The following is a 17751-nucleotide window of genomic DNA, read 5'->3' as shown; positions in this document are numbered from 1 at the left end:
ATCAGTTGTCCTTTCAGTTATAACTGAAACATATATATAATCGACAGCAGCTGATATATAATTTAAATGGACAGCAACTGATTTTAGTTCTGACAAAATCTTGCCAGAGCTGGAAGGGATCGTTGTTAGAAGAAAATGTTGAGCTTCTGAGAGGAAATGACGGTGTGTTTATTTTAAATAAATTTCAGGCTCACTTTAAAGCTACATACGCACGCTTACTGAAAGGGGGAGGGACGACAGCTCAGCAGCCAATGGGGAGACTTCGGGGGGCGAGGAGGGGAACAATGGCTTGGGTAGCGTTGTCGGAGCTATTCTGGGAGCGGACAGCAATGGATTAGCTGACGTGTTAAAAGAGCCCATGCCGTTCTATGGGCCTTTTTACACGTCTAAGGCCAGGTTCACAGTGGAAGTTGTGTTGCTTTCACTGTAAAAACTGAACCGCAATGCAGCAAAACAAGTTTTACCATATGTTATGTTATGCGATCTTTATGTAGCCTACAGTGAAGCATATAGTCAATTAAAAGTATGCTTCACTGCCTCTGTTAACTGTACTGCGTCAGATCCTATTGCAGGGCTACTTTCTGTGATAAGATGCCCCCATAAAGTTGCACTGCAGTGAAAGGGTCCAATTTTAAATGTCTGATCGCAATGCCACAACCTGTCAGATACGATTTTTTTGGACAAAAGATTTTTGGACCAATGCATGGTGTGCAGCAGACACAGCAACAGACCCTCGGAACGACACAGCGCACTCACACTATACAGAGGTGCTGTCTCTCCAGCAACTCTCAGACACCTTTTCCACATATGCTGGGAATACACCATGAGTTTAAGGGCTTGTTTCCACTGTTGCGACGCGATTTCGCCGGCATTCCGACGCTTGTAAAAACGCATGCGGATGCGTTTCCGCATGCGTTTTTACCCGCGATTTCGCGTGCGATTTCGCATGGCAGGGTGCCATGCGAAATTAACCATGACACTGCCAGGGCAAAATAAAATTGAAAAAGGTGCGAAATCGCACGTGAAATCGCGGGTAAAAACGCATGTAACAAACGCATGCGTTTTTACTATTAAATACATTAGCGGCGATTCGCATGCATTCCACTCGCAGGCGAATTCGTTGGCTCTTTTGTGCGTTTTTTTACCGCTGAAAAAAACGCACCTCAACAACGCTACAGTGGAAACAGGCCCATCCACTTGCATTACATGTGCGAATCTGCATGCGTTGGACGCATGCGGATTCGCGATAGTGGGAACGAGCCCTTACCGGCAGATAGATAATTCCTGACAGGTCCAGTCTGATTTTGATGTTTTTTTCTGATTGATTTTCTCATAGGAGTGAATGGTAATGTAGAAAACGATCAGAAAATTGATCAGCCAGTATATCTGCCGAAAAAAACTCATTATGTATTCCCAGTATTAGGGCTGGTACACACAAAAAAAACGCTAGTGGATCTGCAAAGCTGTTTTTCAGAGCGATTCTAGGCATGTTTAGGGCCCATTCACACTTGAGCGTTTTGCCAGCGATTTCGGCAAAACGCTCAAATGCTAGCGCCTTTCAAAGCGCTAGTGTAATAAAAGTCTATGGGCCCGTTCTCATTTGGGCGTTTTGTGCTAATCGCCGCAAATCACCCAAAAACGCTAAACGCAAACGCGTAGCCTGCACCATTTTCAGGCGATGTCCCGGCGATCGCGTTCTAGTGCTATAGAAGCACAAAACGTGTTCGCTAAAAAAATCGCCAGGTGTGAATGGTGATTTTTTGGCGTTAATTGCCAAAAAACGGCAGAGCAAAATGCTAGCAAAATCGCTAGCGTTTTGCGAGCAGCAAATGTGAATGGGCCCTCAGAGGTTTTCTAAACATGCCTAGCGGTTTTTGGAGCGTTTTTGTGCAGCAGATTACAAATATTGCTACAGTAAAGCTGTTACTGAACAGCTTCTGTAACAAAAACGCCTGCAAAACCGCTGTGATCTAGCATTTTTCAGAGCGGTTTTCCACTTTCCTATACTCTAATATTTAGGCAGAAACGCCTCAGAAATCAGTTTGGAGAAAAACGAACCGATCTGGTGGGCACCAGCCCATTGACTAACATTAGCCAAGCTGTTTTTCCCCAAAAAACGTTTTAAAAAACGCTCAGAACCGCTCTCGGTGTGCGCCAGCCCCGAGACAAGTGATCGCGGTCACTGTTGATCTGTGATGCAATCATTTCTTTCTGTTTTCCACTCCTGAAATTTCACTGCAATCTGTCGGGGGTACGGCACGATTGTGAAATCTCAGATTCAAAAGACTTGTTAAGTTGATGGTTATTACATGATGGCAGGCGTACTTACAAACAGGTTCCATTACGGGAGATTGTTTGTAAGTTGAAGTTGTTTGTAAGTTGAGTCCTGTGTTATACATGGCGAAACGTGGATACATGATATACTTTCGGACAATTCTGGATTTGGACATATGGCATAAATAGGATTTTTTTTAACAGTTATTATCCTGTTGTTTATCTTTTAGGCCCCGTTCACACAGCACGCGTTTCCAGCCGTGTTTTGGAAACGCGTGCAGGAGGCCGACACGCACGACATCAGACAGTGCATAGAGTGCAATGTCTGATGTTCACACTGCATGCGTTCCGGACCTGTGCGGTCCGGGAACGCATGCTGCATGCATTTTTTGCCAAAACGCATGGCTGTCCCATTCACTTTTCAGTGATGGGATCCGCCACGCAACGCATACAAACGCGGATGGCGTGCGTTCGTACGCGTTGCGTTCCGCATGCGTGCCCGTCTGCGTTTGTAATGTGAAAGGGGCCTTAGAGCAGAGAGGATTTTTGAGTTCAGGTCCACTTTAAAGTTTCTCACTCAGGCCTGGAACCCACTACAAAACGCAATCGCTAAACACAATCGCTAGCGTTTTGTATAAGCGTTTTGTAAGCGATTTCATGAGCGTTTTAGGGAGCGATTTTAAAACGTGTAATCAATTTGCCAGCGGTTGTGTAGTGATTAGCGATTAGCATTTTTAATTCTGATTGGTCCTTTCAACTAATTGTAATTTTGTCACGGTGTGCAGTAATGTAAAAACGCTAGCAAATCGCTCCGTGTAGGTTTCAATGAGCGATTACGCCAGCGATTATATACTTTACATTGCAGGAACGCTAACGCTAACCACGAAAAATGCTGCATGTCCTGCGTTTTGTGATTTTGGTAATCGCAATCGCTACAGTGGAATTTGGCCTATCCATTAACATCAGCTGAGCGTTTAGGGAAATCGCTAGCGGTTTGAATTGCTCCCAAAACGCCCAGAAAATCGCTCTACTGGGTTCCAGCCCTCACATGTAACCACTATAAGCCATGTGCAATTCACGTTTTCTCCTGAGTTTACTCCTAGGTTATATTTTTACACCTTGTAAATAAAATGCCTTAACACCCCCAGCAAGCAAACAAATGCTGAAAATAATCCTGACAGAACTTTTTCACCTAATTTTTGGCTCTTTTTCCATTGAAAAGTGCTAAAAAGTTCATTTAAACTGAAGATTAAAAATTATCTCCTAGGAGTAAAGGCAGGAGAATAAGTGAACTGCATTTGCATATGGTCCATTTTCTGTTAGATTTTCTGTTATGCTGGGAAAACACAGGTCGTTTTTGTGCCAGATAGATGGCTAGATAGATCATTTCTGACATGTCCGATCTCCCGCCCGATCGTTTTGTCGCTCAATTTGTGATAAACGAGCTGAAGATAAAATAATCGACTGCAGAATCGATCGGTGAAATGATCGAGCGGTAGATTCCAACGGCAAAAACGTACCGTGTATCCCCAGCATTAGATTTACCTGCCAGATAGATAATTTCCAACATGTTGGAAATGATCTATCTAACCATCTATCTGCCGAACAATAGGCATTGTTCTGCTCAGCAGGAGATAACCAGAAGACAATGCACCAGAGATAATGACCAGTCTCTACCAGTACTGTACAGAAAATAATCTAAAGGTGGCCATACACTGGTCGATTGCCACCAGATCGACCAACAGATAGATCCCTCTCTAATCTAATCTGATCAGAGAGGGATCCATACGCTGGCCATACACTGCAGTGACTGCACACAGATTTTGAATCGATTTCAGCATGAAATCTATTTACAATCTGTGGAGCTGCCGCTGCCCGACGCTCCCCTGCCAGCTATACATTACCTCTCTGCCAGCGCGAGTCCCCTCGCTGTTCCTTCTGTCCACGCTGGCATCTTCTCTTTACTTCCTGTCCCGTCCTGTGACCAGCAGAAGTTCAAACAGCAGAGGGCGCTCTACTGTTTGAACTTCCCCTGACAGGACGGGACAGGAAGTAAAGAGAAAATGGCCAGGCGGGGAAGGGACAGCGGGGATTAGCGGCAGCAAAGAGGTAATATATTGCTGTTGCTATGCTGCGCCGGTTGTCGGCCAATCAAGCGCTGCTATCAACGCGCTCCTGACCCACCGGCGATCGAGATAAATTTTCCACCGGGACAGATCGACGGGATCAATTTCGGATGGAAATCGGTCGATCGGTCAGCGTTTGTGTTATCGATTTAACAGCAGGTTCGATCACAGTGATCGGCGGGAATTCGACGCAATGTATGGGCACCTTAAGGGCTCGTTTCCACTATAGCGAATCCGCCTGCGTTGTCCGCATGCGGATTCGCACAGCCAATACAAGCGGATGGGCCTGTTTCCACTTGTGCGTTGTGCGGAGCGTTTTTGGGTGCGGGGAAAATCTGCTCGGCAGACCCCTCAGAATTCGCCTGCGTGTGGAATGCAGGCGAATCGCACACAATGTATTTAATAGGGAAATCGCATGCGTTTTCCCCATGCGTTTTTTGCCGCGATTTCGCATGCGATTTCGCATAGGTACCCATGTTAATTCACACAGGCAGTGACATGGTTAAAATCGCATACTTAATACCCTATGCGAAATCGCATGCGAAATCGCACCAAAAAACGAATGCGGAGTCGCACCCGCATGCGATTTTGCCTGCGGTGATTCGCCGGCGATTCCGCAACGCTATAGTGGAAACGGCCCTAACAGAAAATCTAACACAAAATTGTATGGTGTGTACTAGGCATCAGTTGGAAAATATATTTGGTTATTTTTGTCCCCCTTTTTGACCGTCTGTGTCCTCCTTTTCAGCTACACCCATCTGGTCACCCCGGGGGCCACAGATAAAGTGCCACGCCTGTCTCTGTGAGCAGAGGCGCTGTACAGAGCGGTTGAATTGGTCGCACATCAGATGAATGGGTTAAGCAGTAAGAGGAGTCAGCGGAGCCCTGGGCTAGGTGGGTGGCTTCTCTGCTCCTCCAGTCAGCTCTGAGACCTGCTTTCTGTGCACTTTCCAGGCAGATGATCCTGAAGACAAGCAGATGACAGAGCTCAGAGAGTGTCTGCTAACACAAGCCACCGCATCCATCAGCTGCTCCCAGGGTGTGGATGAGTTACTGAGCTGTCTACAGCCCGGGCCTACAGGCCTAGAGGTCAGCCCCGCTCCAATTCCCTGCCTGCCAGGCCCATTCATCAGACCCTCCCAGCCATGGAACCAGAGGAGGAGATCTCACTACACCCAGCACACACTGATAACTGCCATCCATTCATCAGACCCTCCCAGCCATGGAACCAGAGAAGGAGATCTCACTACACCCAGCACACACTGATAACTGCCATCCATTCATCAGACCCTCCCAGCCATGGAACCAGAGGAGGAGATCTCACTACACCCAGCACACACTGATAACTGCCACCCATTCATCAGACCCTCCCAGCCATGGAACCAGAGGAGGAGATCTCACTATACCCAGCACACACACTGATAACTGCCACCCATATATCAGACCCCCCCAGCTATGGAACCAGAGGAGGAGATCTCACTACACCCAGCACACACTGATAACTGCCACCCATTCATCAGACCCTCCCAGCCATGGAACCAGAGGAGGAGATCTCACTACACCCAGCACACACTGATAACTGCCACCCATATATCAGACCCTCCCAGCCATGGAACCAGAGGAGGAGATCTCACTACACCCAGCACACACTGATAACTGCCACCCATATATCAGACCCCCCCCAGCCATGGAACCAGAGGAGGAGATCTCACTACACCCAGCACACACTGATAACTGCCACCCATATATCAGACCCTCCCAGCCATGGAACCAGAGGAGGAGATCTCACTACACCAGCACACACTGATAACTGCCACCCGTATATCAGACCCCCCCAGCTATGGAACCAGAGGAGGAGATCTCACTACACCCAGCACACACTGATAACTGCCACCCATATATCAGACCCTCCCAGCCATGGAACCAGAGGAGGAGATCTCACTACACCAGCACACACTGATAACTGCCACCCATATATCAGACCCCCCCAGCTATGGAACCAGAGGAGGAGATCTCACTACACCCAGCACACACTGATAACTGCCACCCATTCATCAGACCCTCCCAGCCATGGAACCAGAGGAGGAGATCTCACTATACCCAGCACACACACTGCTAACTGCCACCCATATATCAGACCCTCCCAGCTATGGAACCAGAGGAGGAGATCTCACTACACCCAGCACACACTGATAACTGCCACCCATTCATCAGACCCTCCCAGCCATGGAACCAGAGGAGGAGATCTCACTACACCCAGCACACACTGATAACTGCCACCCATATATCAGACCCTCCCAGCCATGGAACCAGAGGAGGAGATCTCACTACACCAGCACACACTGATAACTGCCACCCATATATCAGACCCCCCCAGCTATGGAACCAGAGGAGGAGATCTCATCTCACTACACCAGAACACACTGATAACTGCCACCCATTCATCAGACCCTCCCAGCCATGGAACCAGAGGAGGAGATCTCACTATACCCAGCACACACACTGCTAACTGCCACCCATATATCAGACCCTCCCAGCTATGGAACCAGAGGAGGAGATCTCACTACACCCAGCACACACTGATAACTGCCACCCATTCATCAGACCCTCCCAGCCATGGAACCAGAGGAGGAGATCTCACTACACCCAGCACACACTGATAACTGCCACCCATATATCAGACCCTCCCAGCCATGGAACCAGAGGAGGAGATCTCACTACACCCAGCACTCACTGATAACTGCCACCCATATATCAGACCCCCCCAGCTATGGAACCAGAGGAGGAGATCTCACTACACCAGCACACACTGATAACTGCCACCCATTCATCAGACCCTCCCAGCCATGGAACCAGAGGAGGAGATCTCACTACACCCAGCACACACACTGATAACTGCCACCCATATATCAGACCCCCCCAGATATGGAACCAGAGGAGGAGATCTCACTACACCCAGCACACACTGATAACTGCCACCCATTCATCAGACCCTCCCAGCCATGGAACCAGAGGAGGAGATCTCACTACACCCAGCACACACTGATAACTGCCACCCATATATCAGAACCTCCCAGCCATGGAACCAGAAGAGGAGATCTCACTACACCCAGCACACACTGATAACTGCCACCCATATATCAGACCCTCCCAGCCAAGGAACCAGAGGAGGAGATCTCACTACACCCAGCACACACTGATAACTGCCACCCATATATCAGACCCCCCCAGCCATGGAACCAGAGGAGGAGATCTCACTATACCCAGCACACACTGATAACTGCCACCCATATATCAGACCCCCCCAGCTATGGAACCAGAGGAGGAGATCTCACTACACCCAGCACACACTGATAACTGCCACCCATATATCAGACCCTCCCAGCCATGGAACCAGAGGAGGAGATCTCACTACACCCAGCACACACTGATAACTGCCACCCATTCATCAGACCCTCCCAGCCATGGAACCAGAGGAGGAGATCTCACTATACCCAGCACACACTGATAACTGCCACCCATTCATCAGACCCTCCCAGCCATGGAACCAGAGGAGGAGATCTCACTACGCCCGGCACACACACTGCTAACTGCCACCCATATATCAGACCCCCCCCCCCCCAGCTATGGAACCAGAGGAGGAGATCTCACTACACCCAGCACACACTGATAACTGCCACCCATATATCAGACCCCCCCCCAGCTATGGAACCAGAGGAGGAGATCTCACTACACCCAGCACTCACTGATAACTGCCACCCATATATCAGACCCCCCCAGCTATGGAACCAGAGGAGGAGATCTCACTACACCCAGCACACACTGATAACTGCCACCCATTCATCAGACCCTCCCAGCCATGGAACCAGAGGAGGAGATCTCACTACACCAGCACACACTGATAACTGCCACCCATTCATCAGACCCTCCCAGCCATGGAACCAGAGGAGGAGATCTCACTACACCAGCACACACTGATAACTGCCACCCATATATCAGACCCCCCCAGCCATGGAACCAGAGGAGGAGATCTCACTACGCCCAGCACACACTGATAACTGCCACCCATATATCAGACCCCCCCAGCTATGGAACCAGAGGAGGAGATCTCACTACACCCAGCACACACTGATAACTGCCACCCATTTATCAGACCCTCCCAGCCATGGAACCAGAGGAGGAGATCTCATCTCACTACACCAGCACACACTGATAACTGCCACCCATATATCAGACCCTCCCAGCCATGGAACCAGAGGAGGAGATCTCACTACACCCAGCACACACTGATAACTGCCACCCATTCATCAGACCCTCCCAGCCATGGAACCAGAGGAGGAGATCTCACTACACCCAGCACACACTGATAACTGCCACCCATTCATCAGAACCTCCCAGCCATGGAACCAGAGGAGGAGATCTCACTACACCCAGCACACACTGATAACTGCCACCCATTCATCAGACCCTCCCAGCCATGGAACCAGAGGAGGAGATCTCACTATACCCAGCACACACTGATAACTGCCACCCATTCATCAGACCCTCCCAGCCATGGAACCAGAGGAGGAGATCTCACTACACCCAGCACACACTGATAACTGCCATCCATTCATCAGACCCTCCCAGCCATGGAACCAGAGGAGATCTCACTACGCCCGGCACACACACTGCTAACTGCCACCCATATATCAGACCCTCCCAGCCATGGAACCAGAGGAGGAGATCTTATCTCACTACACCAGCACACACTGATAACTGCCACCCATATATCAGACCCTCCCAGCCATGGAACCAGAGGAGGAGATCTCACTACGCCCGGCACACACACTGCTAACTGGCAGAATCCCCATCGCCTACCACAAGTACAGTTACAGACTAACCAGCAAGCTCACGGTGAACCAGAACGCCTAGCGCAGTGTTGCTCGGATACAATCCGTGATCATGTCATAGCCATAGTCCACGAGCATTTTTTCACTATCCGACATCGTGATCCAAATCCGTGACCGGGAATCAATCACGATTTCAGACATTATTCCAAGTATTCGGCCCGTGATCACGGGGAAAATATCAAAAAGACCTTATAGTTTTTGAGAAAATCGATTTTCGAAGGGAAAAAGTATACATTTAAATGCGTAAATGACAGCTAATGAAGCAAAACCCGCCGACTTTAGTGGTTAATAGCAAAGTCCCCTTACATGCTAGAAACATGAAATTTGCAGGATATGTTAAATAGAACGGTGGGAAAAAAATAATCTTTTCCTATTTTTTTTAAAACTTTTTTTGTATGTTCAGAGCAGAGGGTGGGAAATAAAAAAAAATGACGTGGGGTCCCCCCTGCATATTTAACCCCTTGTCCCCATGCATGCTGGGATAGCCAGAATGCGGAGCCCCGGCTGAATGGGGCTTCGCACCCTGAGCTATACCAGCCCGCATGGTCCATGGTATGGGAGGACTCCGGGGGGAGGAGTGGCCAAGCCTTCCCCTCCCCATTGAGCCCTATCCAATCCATGGACAAGGGGCTCACCCCAGGAGGAGGTGGGGGCGACGACTTCCTGGGGAGGGGGGTTTCATGGTGGCATCTTGGAGTCCCCTTTAAGAAGGGGACTCCCAGATGCCCACCCCCCCTCCCAGGAGAAATGAGTATAGGGGTACAAAGTACCCCTTACCCATTTCCACAAAGGGTTAAATAAAATAAAAACATGAAGACAAGAAAAGTATTTTAATATTGTTAATTAACCAGAAATACCTACCTGTACCTTTAAAAAAAAAATTTCCACGCCAATATCCAATATCCTGCTATCTTGCCCAGGGCCCATTTCTTAATCCTTTTCTATGTTTGGAAATATTAGTCACCCTGATTGAGGTGCCGCTGTACACACACAAGATTCTCAGCATAGACAATCGTTATCTAGCGTGTGTATGAGGCTTTATATCTTTCACGTAAAATATGAGCACCTCTAGAAGAAAAACGATGATGATGATACGAGGCTACAATGATCCCCCTATGTTAAGGCAGCTAGTTAAGGCAGCTGATGATGTCCGGGTCACGGCCCCGGAATCTGTAGTCTGTGGATAACAGGCCGGGCATTCAGACGAGGCCGTAACCTATCCGTAGAGTCTCCTCCTCGCATTGTGAGCAGACCTCAACATCAGACCGCAAGAGACAGATCATCGTACAGCCGAATGCCTCCTGTGCTCCCAGCCTAAATCTTCCCTCCCCCTCCAGAGCAGATAGAAATAGCTCAGGTGAAACTTCTCTTACAAGACTAATCGCAACAAAGGGAGCGTTAGAAATCTACGTGGACGGGTGAGAGCGAAACGCGTCAGCTTGCAGCCATGTGACTCACCGGGGAGACTTCAGTAACAGAGTCCCCTGCCGGCTCACATTCCCATCAGGCTGGCGTGTCTTAACGGAACGGACAGCCCCTGCCAGGCTCACGCGGCAACCCTGCGACGTCGCCCGCCACTATCAGCGGCCCAAAAATACGAAAAACGAATACATGTGTCTTATCCAGCAGTTGCCTCTGCACTAAAAACAGGGACTAGCAAAGCACTTTTGCTAAAAAATAGGGACTTTTAAAAGAGAACCAAGCACCACTTTTTCCCCCTGCAGTTTGTCCTGGTTTCTAATAGCTATAGAAATCGCCATGTTTCCCCCCTTCCCTTCTATCTGCCCATTATTTATACAGGGGAAGGTGTGAAGATAGCATCTGTGACTTCTTTAAACTCTTTGAAGCATAGTGTGGCATCTCCCCCTTCCCCCCCTGCTGATGAAAGCTTTTGCTTGCTGTCTGCTAATGTGTGCAATAAAATAATTACATCAGTCTGCCTGAAATTTCTGTGGTAATAAAGGCCTCTGCTAAACTTTTACATGTAAAACGAAGAGGTAGAATTTAAGTTTTTTTTAACAATGAGCCACGTTGTTAGCATGCATGTTTCATGTGATATTAAGATGCTTTGGGTGCTAAAAATAGAGCTTATTTATTTAATTATTTATATAGCGCCGACATATTACGCAGCGCTGTACAGAGTATATAGTCTTGTCACTAACTGTCCCTCGGAGGAGCTCAGAATCTAATCCCTACAAGAGTCCTATGTCTATGTATCTATCATGTAGTGTAATGCTGGGAATACACGATGCGTTTCTGCAGCAGATAGAGGGTTCGACAGATAATTTCCGACTTGTCCGATCTCACGTTCCATCGTTTTGCCGCTCCATTTCTGATAGAAGTGAATGGAAAAAGATAAGAAAAACGAGCGGAAGATAGAATCGCGCAGCAAAAACAATCGAACGGTGAGTCGAGCGGCAGAAACGCATCCTGTATTCCCAGCATAAGTATCATAGTCTGGGGCCAATTCATGGGGAAGCCAATTATCTGTATGTTTTTGGGATGTGGGAGGAAACCGGTGTGCCCGGAGGAAACCCACGCAGACACGGGGAGAATATACAAACTCCTTGCAGATGTTGACCTGGCTGGGATTGGAACCGGGGACCCAGCGCTGCGCTAACCACTTCGCCACTGTGCTTGGCTTACTTTAAAGAACTTACGAACTTGCCCGCCGCTGCGCAGTCCGCATAGCCGTGAGTGCGGCTGCGCAGCTCTAAGGCCAACCCCCCCGATTCACGTAACAGTAGCATGGATCGGGGGGTTGGCCTTAGAGCTACGCAGCCGCACTCGCGGCTATGCGGACTGCGCAGCGGCGGCCAGCTCTGGCGGCCATCTTTGTGAAGGCTGGAGAGCCCCACCCGGGCCGTGCGGTTGGGGGACGTTCGGGGGGATATTGTGCAGCGGGGAACCGGCGGAAGGGCACGGAGGGCGCGGACGGCGTCCTCCGTGCCTTACAAACAGACACAGGTATCTAACTTTTTTTATGTTTTTTTTTACAAAACAGGCCTTGTAAGTCCTTTAAGTAATTACAATAGTCCACATGCACGTTTTCAGACGCTGATCCGCAGGGACATCAGAAGTGCCATAGACTGTCCCCATCCATGTGCTGCCATATACGGCAGAATCGCAGCAAAGGGGTTACAAATTCTCGCGTTGCGATTTCTGTTTATGATAATGAATGGAAATTACATCTGCATCGGGAAGAATTGCATAGAAACTCAATTGCCGTGCCTAGCGTTGGCATTTGCTTTTAAGGATGCGCACACCACGGTCATGGAGTCGGAGTTGAGGAGTCGGAGTCTGGGCAATTTTGGGCACCGGAGTCGGACTTGGAGTCGTAGTCGAGGAGTCAGAGTCGGGGCAATTTTGGGCACCCGGAGTCGGAGCCATTGATTTCATCAACTGAGGAGTCGGGAGTCGGACGATTTTTGTACAAAATCCACAGCACTGTTAAGTATTAGACTAAGGAGTCGGAGTCGAGGAGTCTGAGCCATTTTAGGTACCTAGAGTCGGAGTTGGAGTCGGTGGTTTCATAAACTGAGGAGTCGGAGTTGGAAGATTTTTGTACCGACTCCACAGCCCTGGCGCACACGTGGGAAAGGGACCTTACTGCAGGAACTGTGTAAGTTGACCGACTCCTTATCTCACAATTTCTTCTGTAGTCTTTGGGCCTGTACATTATGCAATGATCATCTACTCTCACTCTCACATCCAGGACTTCTCACGAGCCTCACCTCTTCTTTGGAACTCTTTCCCCCAGTCTGTCTGTCTTGCTCCGAGCCTGGAAACCTTCAGGCCTTTTCACACTATTGCGTTGCAGTAAAGTTGTGGCAAGCAATTTTACTGCAACAGACTGCTAATTAAATGAAAGTCTGCAGAGACTTTCATACTTAAAGAGACTCTGAAGCGAGAATAAATCTCACTTCAGAGCTCATAGTTAGCAGGGGCACGTGTGCCCCTGCTAAACCACCGCAATAGCGCCACTAAACGGGGGTCCCTTGACCCCCAAACCCCCCACTTCGACACTTGGTCGCAGACTTGGTCGCTCCTGGAGGCAGGAAGACTGAGAGGGGCGGGGGAGAGGCAGAGATACGCGCTGACAGGCGCACGTGGGGCAGGGCTGCGGCGGTTAGCCCTGTCCCAACCAGGAAGCGCTCCCCCGCATTATGGAGGGGATTTGGGGGATCAGGGACCCCCGTTAAGCCGCGGGATTGCGGCGGTTTAGCAGGGGCACACATGCCCCTGCTATCTATGAGGTCTGAAGCGAGATTTATTCTCGCTTCAGACTCTCTTTAAAGGGAACCAGAGAGGAAGCACCCTTGTGTATTTTACCATGTATATCAGTAAGAACATTAGAGAAAACACTTACCATGCTCTCTGTTTCCTCCTCACTGCTAAAAGTGTCTGTTAACAGCAGTCACAAGAATCCCAGACTGAGCAATTAAATCTGGCTTTGCTGGGAATGATTATTGCTGAGTCATTATAGCAAAGCCACAAGGGGGCAGGCTTGGGCTTGAAATAACACCACAGAAGACAGACTTAGCTATAATCTTTCTGTAGCAAAGCTAGACGGAGCAGCCTGACTTCTCAGTCGGGGATTCTTATCAGAGGTGATAACAGTCAGATTAAACAGAGAACAATGAAACAAAGGGCAGATTAGGGGTTTACTGTCATGTTCCCACTGATTTATAAGGTAAAATACAAGAGGGTGCTTCATCTCTGGTTCTCTTTAACCAATGGATCCGTTCACATCCATCCGCTTGTACGGATCCGTTGTCTGTTCCACTCAACGGACTTAAAAATGCTGCAGGACCTATTTTTTCTGGACCGTTGTGCCCAGCGGAACGGAAACGGAAGGTTTTGCAGCTGCAAAGGAACAAATAGAAAACTGACAGTTTACAGCACACTGGCTGTAAAAACTGACTGATCCTGATGGCCGGATCCGTACGGCTGGCTCCGCAAAAAAAAACGCTAATGTGAACCGGGCCTTAGTGCAATGCAACCAGAAATGGATTAGGATATAATGGGGCCCTAGGCCTCTTGATGCCCACTGGGCCCCAAATGCCTGCCTAGGTTGCCTAGTGGATGATCTGGATGCGATATGGTGTGACAGAGGTACTCAAAACACTGCAATCCCAGCGCAAAGTCAACAGTGCGTTACCGCATGATCCGTGCCTACCACAAGGATTATGCAGTAAGCATGGCCGGATTTACACTCTTTACCGCCCAAGGCCACTGCCACCAGCTGCCCCCCTAGGGTATAGGTAGCGAGATGACCCCTCCCCCTTCCCTCCAGTATAGGTAGCTAGATGACCCCACCCCCTTCCCTCTAGTATATGTAGCCAGATGACCTCTCCCCCTTCCCTCCAGTATAGGTAGCTAGATGACCCCACCCCCTTCCCTCTAGTATATGTAGCCAGATGACCTCTCCCCCTTCCCTCCAGTATAGGTAGCTAGATGACCCCACCCCCTTCCCTCTAGTATATGTAGCCAGATGACCCCTCCCCCTTCCCTCCAGTATAGGTAGCTAGATGACGCCACCCCCTTCCCTCTAGTATATGTAGCCAGATGACCCCTCCCCCTTCCCTCCAGTGTAGGTAGCCAGATGACCTCTCCCCCTTCCCTCTAGTATATGTAGCCAGATAACCCCTCCCCCTTCCCTCCAGTATAGGTAGCTAGATGACCCCACCCCCTTCCCTCTAGTATATGTAGCCAGATGACCCCTCCACCTTCCCTCCAGTATAGGTAGCTAGATGACGCCACCCCCTTCCCTCTAGTATATGTAGCCAGATGACCTCTCCCCCTTCCCTCCAGTATAGGTAGCTAGATGACCCCACCCCCTTCCCTCTAGTATATGTAGCCAGATGACCCCTCCCCCTTCCCTCCAGTATAGGTAGCTAGATGACGCCACCCCCTTCCCTCTAGTATATGTAGCCAGATGACCCCTCCCCCTTCCCTCCAGTGTAGGTAGCCAGATGACCTCTCCCCCTTCGCTCTAGTATAGGTAGCCAGATAACCCCTCCCCCTTCCCTCTAGTATAGGTAGCCTGATGACCCCCCAGTTTAGGTAGCCAGATGACCCCTCCCCTCTTTCCCTCCAGTGTAGGTAGCCAGATGACTCCCTTAATCCCTCCCCCCCCCCCTTCAGTATAGGTAGCCAGCTCACCTTCACACTGCAGCAGCCATCAGTGTCACTCATTATTCCACTCATCTCCAGTGCAGAAGTTTCCTCTTCCTCTCCATCTCCAATGCTGCCCAAGTCCATAGCTGCCGGCACAATGCCAACATGCACAGAGAGCAAGGTGGCTGCTGCACAGGCGGCTAGCAGCAGAGTACCACGGTCAGGCGCTCACCTGATCTCCCTGCATTACAGCATTTGCAAGCTTACAAATGCTGCACCAGTTTAGTCTGCCGCTTTGGTGTCCTTGCTCCTGTGGTGCCCTAGGCCATGTCCTAGGCGTCCTTGGCCTAAATCCGGCTTTGGCAGTAATGCAAGTTTATAGCAACGCACTAACGCAGTGTAAATGATAGAGTGCGATGCAGCGCACATGCGGCGACCGATGGGAATCCCGGTGACGTACTTCCTGTTCAGCAAGGAGTGCATCACTGAATGGGGTGGGCCATAAATATGACCCTTTCGGCACACTCTGCCGCAGGGTCATATATCATGTGTGGTAATTCCCTGACAGGCTCCCCACCCACCTTCCTGCTGAGAAGGGAAATATACCTCGCCCCTCTGCAGAAGCCGCTGAAATACGATCTGTGCTGTGCTCACATGTGTTTACAAAGCAAGCTAGATATGACAGTGCAGTTTCTAGCAGGAAAAAAAGTAAGGGAGGAATGAGATCAGGATTGGCTTCAGTTAGAGATAGTAAAGATGTAAAATGCCTGGAAACAAGGTTTTCTCTTTCTTTACTATATAACATTTGCTGAAATCAATACATGTACAGTACAATGCATATGTTATGTGAGTAGGACAAGTATTTATCTACTTATATATGTGTTGTTGTTTTTTTTCCCAGGGATAGTATGGCTGATCCTCCTGCTTTAAAGGATACCCGAAGTGACATAATGAGATAGACATGGGTATGTACAGTGCCTAGCACACAAATAACTATGCTGTGTTTCTTTTTTTCTTTCTCTGCCTGAAAGAGTTAAATATCAGGTACGTAAGTGGCTGACTCAGTCCTGATTCAGACAGGAAGTGACTACAGTATGACCCTCACTGATAAGAAATTCCAACTATAAAACACTTCCCTAGCAGAAAATGGCTTCCGAGAGCAGGAAAGAGATAAAAAGGTTCACTAGTATATAAATTTTAGCTCTGGCATACTTCAATGAATGTGTCATTGAGCAAAAACAATTAAAACTTAAAAAAGTAGGTTTAAACATAAAATAAAACTGTGGAATATCTTAAAAAGTCATTTTTAGAGGAAGGAAGATAGATACAATAGTTTATTACATTAATCTATTTTCGCTTCGGGTGTCCTTTAAGCAATCTGATGTGTGAAGAAAGCTGAGCTACTCACATTCTGATGACCGTGACATATATATACAGCGAAACAATAGCACTCCTCTGCTCTGTCTGGGACACTCGAGTCGGACGCGACCTCGCGGGTCACCCCGAACATATGCGAGTGTTGTTCCATGTCACTTACATCTCTATAACGCAGGATAACGGCCGTCCTGGAGATACCGGGCGTGGCACGAAGCCAGTTAATTACCATTTTAACAGACTGGTGTGCGCAGAAACCCGCTCTACATACCGACAAAATGTAGGTTAAATCTGACTCACCATCTGCCGGCTGTTTATAGATGATGCAAATCTCGCATTCCATTAAAGGACCAGCGCCGGGTTTCTGGGCTGCGGCGAAGCCCATCTGTCGGAAATAATGTACGCTGTAAGTGGATCTAACTAACTTTCCGAGCCGAGAATTAGCTGCATCTGTTAAAAGCTGAATAAAATCTAACGTTCGGCGTGACGGCGAGCTCACGCTGGGCGCCGCAACCGAGGAGCGGAACACTGGTGGTGGTACCGGAATGGCAGCTGCCTCCAGACGTCACACGGCCGGGGGAGAGGGGGGGAGGGCAATCTAATGACGATCCTCAGACATAATTCACAGGCTGCCGCTTCTTTCTGCTAACCGGTCAATTTTATATCATACGATCGATAAACAATTTTATTTTTAAATCGAAGGGGGTTATTGATCCAAGCTTAAGTGCTTTCACACTGGGGCGGTAAGGTATTTTTACTGCACCCCACCGCCGTACATTGAAAGTCTGTGGAGACTGTCGCGGTATAGCACGACAAGACGGAAGTGACGTTTTTGCTGCATCCCTGTCGCAGGCAGGGACGGATCTAGACCAAGTTGCGCCTGGGGCAAGGTCAGGTTTTGGAGCCTAAAGGTCAGGTTTTGGCACCTAAAGGTCAGGTTTTGGAGCCTAAACTGCCATTCCCCA

At 49.0% G+C, this 17751-nt stretch overlaps 1 protein-coding gene across 1 annotated transcript in view; it reads right to left on the bottom strand.

The window, feature by feature from the left end:
* The window catches only part of TRIM44 (tripartite motif containing 44), a 312918-nt gene extending 295786 nt beyond the window's left edge, over window positions 1-17132 (bottom strand). Inside the window, exon 1 of the mRNA XM_068261803.1 lies at window positions 17087-17132. The gene's annotated coding sequence lies outside the window, so the exon portion shown is untranslated. The remainder of the gene's footprint in view (window positions 1-17086) is intronic.
* Window positions 17133-17751: the final 619 nt, after the last annotated feature.

Source organism: Hyperolius riggenbachi, chromosome 11 (genome assembly GCF_040937935.1).
Source record: "Hyperolius riggenbachi isolate aHypRig1 chromosome 11, aHypRig1.pri, whole genome shotgun sequence".
NCBI classification, from domain to species: Eukaryota; Metazoa; Chordata; class Amphibia; order Anura; family Hyperoliidae; genus Hyperolius; species Hyperolius riggenbachi.
This window is presented reverse-complemented; position numbering and strand designations above follow the sequence as displayed.